This window comes from Aethalodelphis obliquidens, unplaced genomic scaffold, assembly GCF_003676395.1.
Source record: "Aethalodelphis obliquidens isolate GAN/ISIS:26980383/991018 unplaced genomic scaffold, ASM367639v1 scaffold44, whole genome shotgun sequence".
Taxonomy (NCBI): Eukaryota; Metazoa; Chordata; class Mammalia; order Artiodactyla; family Delphinidae; genus Aethalodelphis; species Aethalodelphis obliquidens.
In genome coordinates, this window is record NW_020837988.1 from 8,990,509 (window position 1) to 9,007,142 (window position 16,634).

At 44.2% G+C, this 16,634-nt stretch overlaps 1 protein-coding gene across 10 annotated transcripts in view; it reads left to right on the forward strand.

The window, feature by feature from the left end:
- TNRC6C (trinucleotide repeat containing adaptor 6C) overlaps positions 1 to 16,634 on the forward strand; it is an 83,420-nt gene that overhangs the window by 16,065 nt on the left and 50,721 nt on the right. For 9 of the 10 annotated variants that reach the window (XM_027080819.1, XM_027080822.1, XM_027080828.1 and 6 more), the window contains exon 3: positions 8,511 to 8,837. The gene's annotated coding sequence lies outside the window, so the exon portion shown is untranslated. Of the gene's footprint in view, positions 1 to 8,510; positions 8,838 to 12,044; positions 12,218 to 16,634 lie in introns of those variants that run through there. The other variant, XM_027080825.1, reaches the window with a different exon arrangement.

Genomic DNA, 16,634 nt, shown 5'->3' on the forward strand with positions numbered 1-16,634 from the left:
TGAGTGAGTAGCATCGATCTCAGGAACCTAGAGTCCCAGCCAGAGATTGAGAGAAGGGGGTGGGTATCAGGATTTGGAAGAGGTAGGGAAAGTTTGAAACAGTTGCTATAAGGGACTTTGGGCCGACCACGTTAGATTATAAGAGGAGCGTTAGCAGTAGGGGCTTGGAATAGCAGAAGTGGGTACAGAACTCGTCGCTTCCTGAGCCTGCAGTTTCAGGCAGTCTGGAAAGCAACTGAAGGCTGGGATGGTACAGAGGTGTGGATAGCATAGTGGAAGGAAGGCCAAGGGGGGCTTCCAGATGGCAGTTTTGGGGCTTGGGCCATGTAAAATGGCTAGAGAAGCAGAAGAGAGAACGGGGTCGTCCAGAGTAGAATAAAAGGTAAGGAGGCTGGGTCAGCAAGGGCAGAGCCTTCTGTCTTGGTCTCCTAGAGATGGCAAGGTGTCATACAAAAGTTTGAAAGGAGATCCTTCCTGAAGTCACCCAGACACCTGAAGGGACAGTCTAAACTTCCTGCCTATACTGTGGCCTGTTGTTTTGGAAAAGCAATGGTAGGAATTTATAAACTATTTGGACCCTGATGTGACAATGTCCCCTGAAATTTTTAACTGAAAGCGGAAAATTGTTTCTTGGAAAGAAAATTGTTGAAAGGACTTGCTTTCTTACATAAGGATTTAATATCTTACCTTTTCGCCAGCAGGTGTCGCTCTCATTTAAAATAAAAAAAGTAAAGGTTTATTAAAGAACCAGTGTCCAGCTTGCTGGAAGTTCTTTATTAGCTGTGTAGTTATTCACTGGATGCTATTCTAATTTCTTCTAAATAAAACAGATCATTTGTTGGCGATCCATATGAATCAAGCTAAAATTCCCATTGCCTTACTTTGTTCTACTGTGAAAATAGTGATGTGTCAGGTCGACTGGCTTCTGAGACTTTGTCATTGAGGTATCACCTTAGATCCCGGTCTGTTTGAGAAGAGGAACGTCAGAATTGCTTTGATACCCTAGCCTAGTTCTTTGGGCAGCGATAGATTGAGAAGAGAGTGTGGAGAGTCAAAACTGACCATTTGATTTATCTGTATTTTAAGAATAGATCCAGATTTTAAGAGTCTCTATTTCTCAGTTGAGATTGTTAGTTGCCTGCTAGTTTCAAAGATCTGCAAAATACTACCTTAAAGAAGGTTTATCACTGTCTCATGGAAAAGAGGCCAGAGGTGCAGCTTGGCAGGATCAGAATTCTTGGTTCCCTCTCCCTCGTCCCTCTGCTGAGTGACGCTTCTCTTCCTTTTCCTCAGCATCCAGGGTGACCCCCCGCCCCCAGACCACCAGCCACGACACTAGTATCTCAGGCAGCTAGAAATACAACCATGAGGTTGAGTGTGTGGGTAAATTGGGAATACCGTGCTTGCTCTGTACTCTGGGCCCTTGGTCTCGCTAGCTACTTTGCAAATATCTAGTGACATTTTTCTGTTTGTGAGATAAGGCGCTAGTACTTCAGCTGGTACAGAATTGTAAGGGAAAATCTCTCACCCGAAAAGGCTTGTGATCTACCACGACTGATGGTCCTTTATGAAAACAGACAGTTATTTAAATTTAACACATTTCTGAGAAGCCAACTCAAACTTTAGCTCCTTCAAGAAGACAGTGCTGTTTCTGTCACCAGCGCTATTCAATAGAAATAGAATTCAGGCCACAAATGTGAGCCACATAAGGAACTTTAAATATTCCAGGAGCAACATTTTAAAACTAAAAAGAAACAGGTGAGATTACTTTTAATATTTTTAATTCAATATATTCAAAATTTTATCACTTCAATACATCAATATAAAAATTAATGAGATTTTTGTGTACTGACTCTCTGAAATGCAGCGTGTATGTACTTAGAGCACATCTCAGTTCAGACATCAAGTGCTCGGTAGCCATATGTGGTTAGTGGCTACCATGTTGGGCAGTACATGGTTATCTTTCCGCTAAGTGACCAACTTCCAGTCTATACCACATGCTTCTGTGTCTTGTAACTTTTATTTCCCCTGTTGATTGTTGGTTCACTTAGGTGAGAAACACCTTATGCTTCAGTGCCTTCCTACAACAGTCAGCACCATCCTGGGCTCAGCCCAGGAAATCCTGTTTGGCCTTTGGGTACTTTCAGTTTGAAGGGTGACAGCTTCCAAGCATCACCGTCCAGTACACAACTGAAGGTCAAGGCTGAACTAGAGCTGGGGGCAATATAGAACAGACAGTATTTGGGTGTCAGCCTAGAGTTGATGGTCCTAATCGTGAACCTGGATGGCCTCTCCGCAGAGTCCAGGGCAGAGGAATGAGGCCAAAGATTCGAAGTCTGCTTCTTGCTTCTGGTCAGAGGGCCAGCAGAGCAAATAGGAAGAAGAGGTGAGCAGCTCATCCAGTCTGTGTTGACAGGGTAACAGAGTGCATTCTGTTCTCGCAGCTCAGTGCTAGGCTGTATTAAGAGCACCTGGGTTTCTAAGAGAGCGATCAAATCTCTTCAACTTAAAGTGTTCCCTTTGTTTTCTTGAGTAATAGCATCATATTACCCTTCATTCAGTAATCATAAAGAGAGTGAGCCTCACAATTGGAGAGGAGACATGAAACTAATTAGTTAGTTATTTATTTATTAAAACAACGCTCACACAAGACTTTGGCATACATTACTTGGATTTTTCCCCTAAGAAATTTGTACGTCTGATGCTTAATATAATAGCACAAGAAGTTTCTAATCCCTACAGCAGGAGCTGGTCATACTTTTCCTGTGAAGGGCCAGATAGTAAGTATTTTAGACTTTGTAGGCCATATATATATGGTCTCTGTGACATATTGTTCATTGTTTTTTTCCCTGCCTTTTAAAAATGTAAGAAACATTTAGTTCACCTGCTGGCTCCTGCCTTAATCAGCAGTTATTCACGCGGAAAGGGAAGACTGGCCTAGAGTACTTTCACTCTCAGAATGAGGCTGTCTTATAGAGACACAGATGTAGAAAACAAACGTATGGAAACCAAGGGGGAAAAGCGGGGTGGGGGGCTGGTGGTGGTGGGATGAATTGGGAGATTGGAATTAACATATATACACTAATATGTATAAAATAGATAACTATTTTAAATAGATAACCTGCTGCATTAAAAAAATTTTTTAAAAAAAGGGGCTATCTTAGATATAAAAAGGACTACACATAATGCATCAGGCAGATAACACAAGGAAAATTGAGTATTTCATATCAAATAACTTAGAACTGGTTGTTTAGATTCAAAACTAGTAACTGGGGCTTCCCTGGTGGCGCAGTGGTTGAGAGTCCGCCTGCCGATGCAGGGGACACGGGTTCGTGCCCTGGTCCGGGAAGATCCCACGTGCCGCGGAGCGGCTGGGCCCGTGAGCCATGGCCGCTGAGCCTGCGCGTCCGGAGCCTGTGCTCCGCAACGGGAGAGTGAGAGGCCCGCGTATCGCAATAAATAAATAAATAAATAAATAAACTAGTAACTGATAACATTCATTTATTTCTTCATTTCTGTATCATGAATTCCTTTTCCTCTAAAGGTTTTGAAGAAAAATAGCTCTGAATTTGTCCTTTGATACTTTTGAAAAGATAACAGCAGTGTCATGGAAGACCAGTCCTGACAGCAACCGTCATCTTGGTTAGCAGACTTGGGCCGAGGGAGTCTGTGTGGATGAGGGTAAGACGGGGTGATTTCTTAGGCTCAGTGTGGGTTCTTTGCTTCTGAGTCCTTGCCAGTTGTCTCCTCCAGGTTTTGAGTTCAGGTAGGTTTTCTTCGTTTCCAGCCTTTGAACAGGCAGGATGACGGGTGGAAGCGCCTTGCCTGGTAGTAGCTGGCCAGCCGATGTTGGTTACTACAAAAGGAAACAGGTTTTGTAACAAGGGCAGGTAGGGCTCTCTAGTGGTTCTCTTGCTTCCTTCCTCCCTCTACTCCTCTTCCTCCTTTTCTTCTTCTGCTTCTTTTGAATTTTGTAGTAAAAGGAAAGAACCAATTGCATTCAGACTCTGAGCTTCCTAAGAAGCAACTGCAAGGTCTAGAATAAAACCTTTGGGCCAGATACATTAAAATGTGCAGTTAAGTGAATTGATCTGCTGATGACATGTTTTTAAATAAATTTAGTGGTTCTAAGTTTCCCAGACAAGTGTACCTCTACCCTGCTCTCAATTTCGTTCGCAAAGTCCTAATGGAAAGTGAAAGAGACATCAAATTTGCTTCTCTGCTTTTCGTTTTTTGTCTTTTTAGTTAATAGACTTTATTTTTTTAGAGCAGTTTTAGGTTTACAGAAAGACTGGGCAGAAAATAAAGAGTTCCAATATATTCCGTCTCTCCACCCCCAGCCCACCCTCAGTGTCTCCTGTTATTAGTATCTGGCCTTGGTGTGGTGCATTTGTTACAATGGATGAACCCGTATTGATACATTATTACTAACTGAAGTCCAGAGTTTACCTGTGCCTTCACTCTTCGTGTTGTACAGTTGATGGGTTTTGGCAAATGCCTCATGTTGTGTATCCGATCTCACAGTATCACAGTGTCACCACCCTGAAAGGCTCCTGCACTCTGCCTGCTTATCCCTCCCTCCCTCCCTCCCTCTCCCCCAAGCCCCTCTCAACCACTGAGTGCGTTATGGTCTCCGTAGTTCTGCCTTTTCCAGAATGTTATATTATAGGAGTCATAGAGCACGTAGCCTTTCCAAACTGGCTTCTTTTACCTAATAAAATGCATTTAATGTTCCTCCATTTCTTTTTATGGATTGATAACTCATTTCTTTTTAACACTAACATTCCATTGTATGGATGTACCACGGTCTGTTTATCCACTCACGTATAGAAGGACATCTTGGTTGCTTCCAGTTTTGGGCAGTTATGAATAAAACTGCTGTACACATTCATGTAGAGGTTTTTGTGTGTGGACATAAGTTTTCCACTCATTTAGGTAAATACTTAGAAACTTCTGCTACTTTAATTAGCTAAAGGCCAATATCAGGAAAAAATATATTTGAAGGCCCCTGTACATTTAAAAATCAACCTATAGGGACTTCCCTGGCAGTCCAGTGGTTAAGACACTGTGCTTCCACTGCAGAGAGTGTGGGTTAGATCCCTGGTCAGGGAACTAGGATCCCACGTGCTGCACGACGCGGCCAAAAATTTAAAAAAAAAAGGAAGTGTTAAAAATCAACCTATAATAGGTTTTATCACTTTTTAAAAAAAAAAAAAAAATGTAATGGATGTTCATCTAAGCAATATACAATGCTGAATGCATTGGGAAACACCCAAACTGGCCTAGGAGAGTCAGGGAAGGTTCTGAGGGGAAGTGACATTTAATTTGATATTTAAAGAATGACTAGGAATTACCATGTTTTATTGAATCTGAGATATGATCAATTGTTTTATGCATTATTTTATGCACCACTTAGAAAAAAAGCATTGCCTTTTAAACTGATACATACAACATCAATTATAAGATGCATCTCAGTTTGAGAGATGTTGAAATGCGGAAATATGTTGTTTTAGGACTCATGATACATGGTGGTTAGACAGAAGAGGGGGCACAATGGCCCAGAAGCAGGAAGTTCAGCATCGTGAAGTTAGAGGGGGCTGGAAAATTGGGCATTAGGACAGCTAACTGCTAGGACCTTGGACTTTATCCTAAGGGCCGTAGGAATCCCCAAAGCCTTCTAAACCAGGGAGGTGATCTGCATCTCAGAAGGATCATGCTGGCCGCAGTGGATGATGGATTAGAAACAGGCTCTGGTCCTGGCAAAAGGAATCGAAATTGATGGAGTAGTTTGAGGGCTACTTAGGGGAGACATTTGGGAGCTAGAAATGTCAACGTTTGGTGGTTGGTTGGATATATAGGTTTGGGGAGATAGGGGGAGTAATCAAGGATGGAACCTGGGTTTCTGACTTGGAGCCATTTGCCGGAAGAACAACGGGAAGACTCAGAAGAAGAATGAGTCGAGAAAGCCGATGAGTGTTTGGGACACGTTGACTTTGAGGGGCCCGTAAGACTTCGATGTAGGTATCTAATAGCCATCCAGGTCTCAGACCAGGACCACAGGGTTGATAAATGAAGCGTTGTGCGTAGATTAGATGACCCAGGATTAGTGTCTGCAGCAGAACCTTAAAGAGGCAGAAGAAGCAGCCTGTCATTGGGGAGCAGAAAAGAGTGGCTGGAGAGGTCAGAGGAAATCCAAGAAAGGACTTCCGGTGTCGTGGAGGCCCAGGAAGAGAGGCTCAGGACAGCCACAGCAGTCACCGCCAATACAGACGACTGAGAGGGCAAGCAGAGGAAGCTCAGGGGGGCATAGGGTTTCAGCCACAAGGAGGAAGAGGAGGGTGAGAGGACCTGGCTGAGAGGCACACAGCAGGTGAGGAAGCTGGACCAGAAGTGTGATGGAGGAGAGGAGAAGGAGGCCAGTCGGGAGGCGGGTGTGGGTCGAGAAGAGCCGGAGAGCCGCTGTCTAGAGAGAGCAGAGGTGTGCGCATGTCTAAGTGCTGACCAGGAGGGCCTGGTTGCAGGGTGGCCACATCCTGGCCTGGTTACTGGTTGGAAATGTGCTCTCCTCCACTCCACACGCGAACTCGGTGGCGGATTTCTCTTCTCTTTTACACTCAGCAATGTCCGTCTACTAAGCCCTGGAAGAAAAAATATAAATATTTGTAAAACAAAGAATTAATCGAAGACCCAGTCTTCAACTTTGAGCCTTTATATCTGCTCTGGAGAATGTCATGAGTTGAAGATCCAGGACACACAAAGTCCCTGAGACGGGATCCAGAGCCGTGGAGGGAGCCGTCTTGTGGTGCCTCTCTGACACCATAGGCAGTGAGATGCCCCAGTATTTCATGTGCCACTGAGGAAGGGATGTGCCGTCGATGGTAAGACACATGCCGATGCAAGTGATTTTCATATGTGAAGAAATGTGAGTCTTGGAATTGGTAAATATAATACTAGCCTCGGATAGGAATAACAGAAGTGTGGGGCAGAGAACAGTGTGATGTGTATTGTAGGAGCAGAAACCTGGTTTTTGCCTGCTGGTCTTTATTTCTTTGAAGAATAAGGTCCAGTTTATCTTCTGGGGATGGGAGATAAAGGCATTATCACTGGAGAGTGGAAGGTCTTTGAATGAGTCATTGACAGCAGTGGAACCAGGCAGACCCAGGAAATCATAGGCTGGTCAGGAAGCACTGAGCGTGTCCTGAGGTTAGGGCCCAGGAGTTCATAGTGATGCCAAACTGCACGGCTCTGTTTTCTTGAGAGACATAGCAGTCCGAGTCCAGGGTGGAGAGAGTGGACAGTGACAGTGGCTTCATCCAGAATTGAGGGTTTGCCAGGCAGGGTGACAGAAAAACAGTGGGCAGAGGCTTCGCGGATACTGACTGTGTACAATGGGGTTGCGGGGTGGACAGCAGAACCCATTACGGGAGGTGAGAAATGCGGGCTGATCGCCAGGGATAATAAAAGGCAAACAGTGTCGACTGGAAAGGTTTTTATAATGCTGCTTATACAAACAAGATATACAGAGAACTAGGTATAACTCGTTTTGCACATAGCTTTTACTCAATTCTGAAATCAAAGACATTTATAAATTAAGTCGAAAAAATTTTTTTTCAAATAACAGGGTAACATAATATTCTGGATATTAATGTTTCAAATTCAAGATGGAAATGAACTTGAGGCTCAGATTCTTTGGCGCTTGACAGGCCTGTGCTCCGTTCCTCACTCAGGGCCACCACTCAGATCACCTTTTGCGTTTGGCATGCTCACTAGCAGGGCTGTCACTCAACTCTCCTGCTCCTTTTTCCTGTTTACATTGCTGTGGAACCTTTGTTGATGGAGCACACTCTGATAGCGTTTTGGCTTTCACTTAATGCATCATTTGCAAATTAGCCTACGGGCATTCTTTTCCAATAAATCTGGGAGGAGTGTAGTGGTGCTATCGATACCATCACCGCAAATGCCTTAATTATTCAGGTAACCCAGAATGCGCATATATATATCTATATATATTTTAGATTGTCTTCAGAATTAAAACAAATATATATATAAATTCATGGACATCTAATGATCCCTTAAATTTGAGAAACACAGACTGAGAGCAGTGATTCTCAAAGTGTGGGCCCAGGACCCGGGGCATCACCCTCACCTGGGAACTTATTAGAAATGCAGATTTGTAGTCTCCCCTCCCTTCCAACCCCGTGAATTCCCCGGGCGGGTCCTAGGAATCAGGCCTTTAACCTGACTCCAGCTCAAGCTGAAGAGCTGCTGCTCTAACCCAGCGTGATCACCTGTCTTATAGATGAGGAAACTGGCCAAGAGCTACAGCTCAGGATCGAGGTTCATTTGTAGGACAACTGGGTCTCAAGCCTGGAACTCTGGGCTTTCGTGGAGTTCGATTCCAAAGCTCTCCACTGTCATTTCTTTCTCAGTTTTTGGTTTTGTTTTCTTTGGTTTGGGTTGAAGGAGGTGATAACTAAAGTGTTGGGGTCTTTTCCTTTTGTTCCTTCTAGTGCCAGAACCTACTAAGACCTGTTCGAGCCAGCTCCAACCTGCCGGGACCAGTACCAGTACTTCCACCAGCACTCTCTCCAGCAGCAGCAATGGCAAACGTGCGTCTGCCGGCGGCCAGCAGCCAGCTGCATCCCGTTACCTGCCTCGCGAGGTGCCTCCACGCTTCCGCCAGCAAGAACAGAAGCAGCTGTTAAAGAGAGGTCAGCCACTGCCCACGGGGTCTCTGACCAGCGTGAGCCCCACCCAGGGTGCTGGGCCTGCAGGGCTGAGCCCTCCCCCGCTGCCTGGAGCCGGAGCACAGCTGCACCCCAGCAAGCCCCAGCCAGGTAAACCGCACAGAACCCGGCGTTCTTTCTATCTGAGAACTGGTTTGCTACTTTCAACTTGCTGCCCAGAAATAGAAATGGACATGTTTTGATCCATGTTTACTGTACACTTAGTAAAGCTAGCTAGATGATAGCTCGATTCATTTCAATTAGATCTTAAGGTTTACTTCTAGTTCCCCCTACTCATTTATATTGTTCCTCATACACTTTCAGATGGCATTAGCTACTTCAGCTAGTTTGTTGCTCACCAGAAACTAAAGGTCTATGTCAGTACATATAAATCTGCCAAGGCAGATGCTTTAGAACCCTGCAGTGAACACTTCAAAATAAAACCCTTTTCCCTCAGGTTACTAGGATATCTCATGACTGCACACATACTTTCTGTGCAGGGAGGTAATAGCATTTTATGGGGAGCGGTGTTTCTAAGTAACTTATTCAAGCATCCTGAGGCAACCCTGCCTGCTGTCTCCCCGTGCTCGGCCCCTGCGGTGTCTGGGGCTCTACGCCGCCTGCTGCTTGTTGTGTCCTTGCCTGCAGTTCAACGATAACTTTCTCTGGGCTCCCAGGAGAGCTCGCAACTTGCTCATTTGCTTTCCAGCTTCCAGAATGTCAGCGTCTCTCATCTCCTCTCTCTCCTGTTCCCATCTTCTTGACCTCATGGATTTACACTTTTAACAATTTCTTTGCTGGAGTTTCAGGGAAATTTTTGGAAGAGCAAAGTACATGTGTTTGACTGCCATGAATCTCTGATTTTCTTAAATCTTTACGTTTCAAGTAATTTAACTAACAATTGGCAATGGTTCTGGCATCGAAAGCGTATTTGCTGATAGTAGTGAAATTCAGGTCTGTAATTAGAGAGTCAAGGAGGCTTCTTGTGTTAGATTAGAATTTAAAAGAAACATGTCACAATTCATATTAATATTTGTTTTCCTTCATGTGCTGCCTTTTTGTATGGGGAATAATTCCAGCATGACATAGAAGTATTTATAGCAGAATTTCTCAAAACCATGACTTTGTGGTTTTATTTGGAACAAATATTTTTAGACAGCTTTGCCATGTCTCTTCAAATAGTCTTTACTTTCATCTGCTAAATTCCTGGTAGAGGCGATGTAGGTCAGTGATTTTCAGCAAAAAGCTAGGAAGGAAAGAAATGATCAAATATATTCACTGAATATAATCCCATCTGCTTAACTGCAACCAGTTTATAGTCAAACGTATGGTTACTTTCCACACTGAAATATGGTTCTCCGACCAATCTTAACAGAGACAAAGATTGTATAGTCAGACCTGTATAGCTTGGGGTGTTGATTTAAGACGCTTAAAAAACTGAAAAACTGAAAAAGAAGTGTGATAGCCCTGCTTTCTTCTGGGCTTATCTCATTGTTATAAGATTAGTTGGCAGTCTTGCATCAGCGTTCTCACCAAATGCGAGAGGTGCAAGATGTTACTGGTATCTTCTTAGATAAGGAGAAAGTAATCAAGAAATTGATTCAGTAAAATTTTATATGAAAGTAGTATTCTTTAAGAAAGTATCTGGCTCTGTAATTATAATATCCTTCTCCAGAAAGTTATTCCTAGTTGTTTGTACTTTTTAAAATATATACATTGAAGACTAAATCATCATTTCATACATAAAAACATCTTGAGAAATGGAATCAATCTATATATTTATATTAATAAAATAAGAAATGATTGATTTTTTTGGCTCCCAAGCAAAAGTCTTTGTTTTACACCAATTTCATCTCTTCACCAGCAGTCTCTGGTATCACAGCTTCAGAGGTCCCTTCGGAAACCTGTCCTGGTTTCCTAGTTCCTAATGCAGTCTCCGTCTCTCTGCCTGGCTCAGTGCCCTTCCCAGCCTTGTCCAGCCAGCACGTTTCCTTCTGTCCCCGGGTCCTGCTTTCCGTTCTGATTGGGATTGTTTCCGTCTGGCTTCACAAATAGGCCACACTCAGTGTTGCCTTTCCCAGCACATGCACACACCTGATCGCCCTGCCCCTTTCTGTCTGCAAATCACAGTCACCCACCCTCCGTGAAGCCCCTTGAGTATTTCTGTCCTCAAGCTCCTCTTGAAGCTGTAGGATGCTCCATTCGTCCGCAACATGCAGCCTCACACGCACTGTATACTGTGTAACCTGTATTGTATCCTAAAAGGACAGTGTCCGAACCTCTGTGTGACTAGTTGAGCAAAGTGAAAGGAACTGAACTGAAGGGGAAGTCCTGGCAGCCGGCACTGGTTATGCCACAGCCAGTACTTCCATTTCTCACCTAAAATGAGACTTCTAAGGCCCTTTCCCTGGAATCTCCAACTCAAACCCGCTTCCAAAGAGCTCGCTTGATTTTGTCAATGCAAAGCATTGCTGGGACGCCATCCCCTGTCCTAGTGGAATCAGCGCAGGGACCTAGGTGGGCGTCCCCGGGCATGGAGGCAGTGTGGCAGTGTGGTCAAGAGACAGGTCCGATTCGTTTTCCAGACCCACGACCCCTGTGTGACCTTGTCACTTAGCCAACTGGCAAAAATTTTAACTGATAAGTGTATATAGTCGTATATGTGTAGTGATTCACCCTATTAAGCTTCCAGAAAAATGTTATTTTCTATTCAGACTATGTTTTTGCCAACCTGCAGTATAACTCCAGCTTGAAACACTTGAGAGCTTTTATCTTTTTTAAAAAAGAAAAAACTCTTTCTCGCTGCGCTTAAGGCAGAACAATGTATTGTTTTGGTGGCTACTTTGTACACTCGTAAACTGAGGCTTTGATTAATACGCGGTAGTGTTTGCTACTTAGATCTTTTGTAGATAGAAGCAGGAAAGAAGTTGGACACGTGCCAATTTACATATAGGGCTCATTTAGAAAATTATAGCTAGTGTTGGTATGCCGAACGTTTAGTGTGTGTTCAGGAAAAGCGGGAAAGAGGAAGGAACGGAACACAAAGGAGTAGGAAGGAGCAGCGGTTTATTTGCATGCAGCCAATGGGCAACGCGCCCTTGCTCTTTTGGCAGACTTTCAAAAAACCGAGGAAAAGTGGCTCTGGTGCTGCTGTAACTGGGTCCTGTAGTGAAAATGGCTGTGACAATTGAAGGAATTTTAAGAGGCAGGAAGATCGGTTTAGTGTCAGCTGCAATTAGATAATCAGAGCTTTCAAGTCCTCTCCGCGGATGCCTCCCCCCGCCCCTCCCGCTGGAGGGGGTGATCGGCTCCCTCCCGGGAAGGGAAGGGCAACGCCAGCTCCTGCCCCGCGGGCGCCTGCAGGTCGCCGGGCGCGGCCAGCACGGAGCCTCCCGGTGACGACAGCCGGCGGCCCGGGGCGCGCGGCGACAGGGTGGAGCTGGGAACCCGCGCTGCCCTAGATGCGGCCGCCCGGGCGTTCGGCGCGCAAGGTAGCGTCTCCAGGGGGTGGGCGGCCCCTCTCCGCAGGTACTTTCGCCCCCGCGGCCCGCAGAGCCGCAGAAACAGAGCCGACACGGAGCAGACAGCAGCTGCTTCTCCAGGGCCTCGGACGGGGCGCGAGGGGCGCGCAGACGACGCGTAAGATGGCGCCCCCGCCGCTGCGCGCGGAGCTGCTCCGGGCCCCGCGGCCGCCCCGCTCGGCAGTGCCTCTCACAGGGTCTGACCGCGGAGGAAGCAGCCTCGTTTCCTGCCCTTTTGAAGAAAAACAAGGCAATAAGCGTTTTCTTTTGGACACTTTAATTATTGTTTGCAGTAAACCTTTCACTTGGTTCTGCATTTCATAATTCCTTCCATTGATAGAAATTGACGAAGGAGATGTCTCGGAGTCTGTCCAGTGACGGAATTCTGAACTCGGAGCACTTTCTCCACAAGATTTTTACGCACACTCAAGGCAGTGGAGAGGGAGGTGGCTTCGGTTCTCCAAAGCTGAAAACGATGGTTTCGTTGATCCCGCCCCTTGAAACCGAGGACTGTGTGTTATCAGTAAGCGTAGCACTCATGTGTTTTCAACTATGGAAGGCATTTGGAATGACTTTATAATTTATTATTCTGTCATTTCGGTTAAAAGGACTGCGGTGAGAAAGAATGGACTACGTACTGTTTGTCAGTGTTAGCAATAATTAAGCATCCCGCGCACTTCTGAGTAAATCTTGTCCACACTTCCCTATCTGATTAATTTGATACCTAATTAAAAGCTCGCTTACTGTAGCTTTAGGAAGCTCTTTGTTAAACGCTTTTTCTTGAAAATTTTATCTTTACATGGTAACATTTTGGAATTTAAAAAAAGAAGAAAGCTTTTTTCTTTAAACCATGCTATCGTGTGATCCTTTTTAATCACCTAAGACTGTTTATGTTACTTACATTTTTATAGAGACACCTATTTTTAGAACGTGTAAACCATTCAAACAGCAGGAAAAAAGTGAATTTAACATTTGGTGATAGAATGTTGTAATGGAAGGAGCACTGGAACTTTATCCTGAAGATAGGCATTTCTGTTCAGTCCTTACTGGTTATTGGTTATAACACCTTTTCCAAATCTGGCCTCTGAGCCTCTGTTTCCCCATCTGTAAAACAGATGTAATTTGTAAGGTTCAGTTCATTTAATGTGTGTGGAAATACGTAGAACTTGAAAGTGCTATGAAATATGTGATGTCTTAGGGATAGGAAGACTTATTTATAAACTCTCTCAAACCTGCTGCGTAACAGATGCATGGATTTTAGCCTTTAACAGTTCCTGTGGGCTTATCCTGGAGAGTTGAGAATAACTTACAAGAGAATTCAGTCTCGGTTTATTTTAGAGCTTTCATTCATTTCAAAATGCCTGTTCCCACAAGTCAGTCATTTCACAAATTTCTTTCATAGAGTCTTTTAGACTATAACTAAAAGATGGGTTTTTGAATTGATAGCACAGTCGAGAGACTTTGGTTTATGAAAGGCACGTTATTCAAATATTTTTGAAGTCATAAATTCTCCCAAGAAGAATGGTGTGCTTTAAACATAAAGAGAGTAATAGCCTTAAAAATGTAACACGTTTTCATTTTAGAGATAAATTCTAGTGTCAGAATATGTGGTGGTGGTGGTGGGGTATTGCTGGTGCTACTGGTGATGATGGTGGTGGTGGTGATGGTGGGAGTGATAATGCTATTGATGTGATGGTGGTGTTGGTGATGATGACGATGAGCGGCAAGAGAGGAGAGACTTCAGGGGCTCCCCAGAACAGAACTAGTCAAAATGTGCTCCTCAGATACCCACAGAAGACTTTAAAGGAGTCTGAGTGGTGAGAGGATGGTGGGAGTGGGGAAAGCCTAATTTTTCCGAAGTGGCTTTAGGTTTAACTCCTTTGTGTTTTGGGGAAGTAGGTTCTGCTCTTTGTTTTCTGTTGTCTGGTTTTTACCACTGCACTAAGAAGACGGTGAGTGGTATTTTCAAATCAACTTAAGTCTATATTTGAAAATCAAAAATATTGCATTAAAATCATAACTTTCTGCTTTCTAGTTTTCAAGTCCTTTCCAGCTTTTAAATGCATTTATGTATTCAAACTTTTTTTTTTTTTTTTTTGGCTGCGCAGGATGTGGTATCGTAGTTCCCCAACCAGGGATCAAACCAGCACCCTCTGCATTGAGAGTTCCAAGTCTTAACCACTGGACTGCCAGGGAAGTCCCCAAACTATTTTTTTATATATGTATTAAAGTACATAGGTCACAGTTGATTCCCATTTTAAAACTTTTTGAGAAGGAAAAACATGAGAAAACAAGATAAAGTGAAAGAAGGAAAATAAAAAACTAGAGCAAAGACTGGCACCTTTGTGCTTCATGCTCGTCTCGGCACAGAAAGTTCTTTGAGGGGAGACTAGGTCTTGTTCATCTGTGCAGTATTTGTGAGCTCATCGGTAGGGCTGTTGAACATGCTTGTTCAGCAGAATGTGAGTGTCTCAGGGAACTGTCATCGGAGGACACTGTGACTAGAGTCACACAGGAACAGGCTCTGTACGGGGCCCCAAACTGTAGGAAGAGAGGACCCTGTAAAGAAAGATCCTGGGGCTAAGAGCTTTCTTTAATGTACCAGAACTGGGAACACTAAGCAGCAAGGCCGAAAATCAAATTGTGGAACCACGGCATAGAGGAATTTTTACCATTTAGCCTTAACTTTTTGGTTTTTAATGTATTTAATGTTCATTTTGACCCTATAAACACCCCCAAATGTGGTATTATCTTGGAAAAATCCATATATCATTTTGGTGTTCTTGAAGTTTAATTACAGTGAAAGACATTGTAATATTTGTCTCTTTCATTTTGTTTCCTTATCCCCTGTTTCCATTACAACTAAAAACATTTTAAGTAGAAAAATATTTTTAGTGGCTTACATGGTAATAACACATATAAATGTATATAGCAAATTAACTTGTTAGCCTCACTTTAAGCCCCTCCAAATAGTTCCTCATATAAGGGTGGCCGTCTTTGCAAGCTTAGGACAGAAGTCCGCACCTGGAAATGGACTTGAGCGGTTCCGTGCACTGGTGAGAATTGAGCTTCTCCTTTAGGTTCCTTTAGTAGCAGTGATCCCCTGTCCTTTATACCGTCTGTGCCAAAACACAGGTGTAAGTACCCGTTCAGTAAAACTCCCTTGGTGTTTGGGGGACATTTCTTTTTTTCTTCCTTCCTTCCTTCCTTTTTTTTTTCCTTCCTTCCTTCCTTTTTTTTTTTTTTGCCACACCACACAGCTTGAGTGATCTTAGCTCCCTGACCAGGGATTAAACACAGGGCCACAGCAGTGAAAGCACCGAGTCCTAACCACTGGGTTGCCAGGGAATTCCCAGGGGGACATTTCATCTCATGCTTTCACCTCCTTCCCTCTTTTATCTCCTCTCCTCTAGCCTTCTCTCTCTCGTCTCCTTTCCCACCATGTGTACCGAGTTCCAGAACACTTAGCTCCCCTTTGAGTTAGGAGCACTGGTCTCCTGGCATGCACCACTTGCAGACACGTTCTCGCCTTTGAGAAGAGTGTCCTGTTGAGCGGATGACAACACGTAGATTCCGCAGTGCTTGTTGGAGGGAGCCCCCACTTGATCCAGCTACTGAAGCAGGTGATGGAGGGGAGTGAAGAGGGGAGAAGAGTGGTGCTAATGGTCTTTTAAGGAGCTGGATGAAGCACCTGCAAGGATGCGTGAGTCCACACGGAGAGACTGCTGATGAGCTGCACATTAACATCTGAGCTTCTGACTTGCTTCTCCCAGGACTGAGGGCGGATCCGCTCGGAGGTCTTGCAGCCGCCCCAGACTCAATATGTCTGGATCTCAGTCCGTCATCTCCCTTTCTTCTCTCCTTCCCAGAACTGCCCTTACTCCAGTGTTCCCTATTATAGTTTAATATAGTTCCCTGTGCTCTACAGTAGGTCCCTGTTGTTTATCTATTTTATATATAGTAGTGTGTATCTGTTAATCCCAAACTCCTAATTTATCCCTCCCCCCGTCCCCTTTGGTCACCTTAAGTTTGTTTTCTATGTCTGTGAGTCTGTTTCTGTTTTGTAAATAAGTTCATTTGTATAACTTTTTTAGATTCCACATACAAGTGATATCATATGATATCTTCTTTCTCTGTCGGTGGGCATTTAGGTTGCTTCCATGTCTTGGCTGTTCTAATAGTGCTGCCATGAACATAGGGGTGCGTGTATGTTTTCCAATTATAGTTTTGTCTGGGTATATGCTCAGGAGTGGTATTGCTGGATCATATGGTAACTCTGTTTTTAGTTTTTTAGGGAACATCCGTACTGTTCTCCATAGTGGCTGCGCCAATTTACATTCCCACCAAAAGCGTGTGAGGGTTTTCTTCTCTCCAGCATTTATTATTT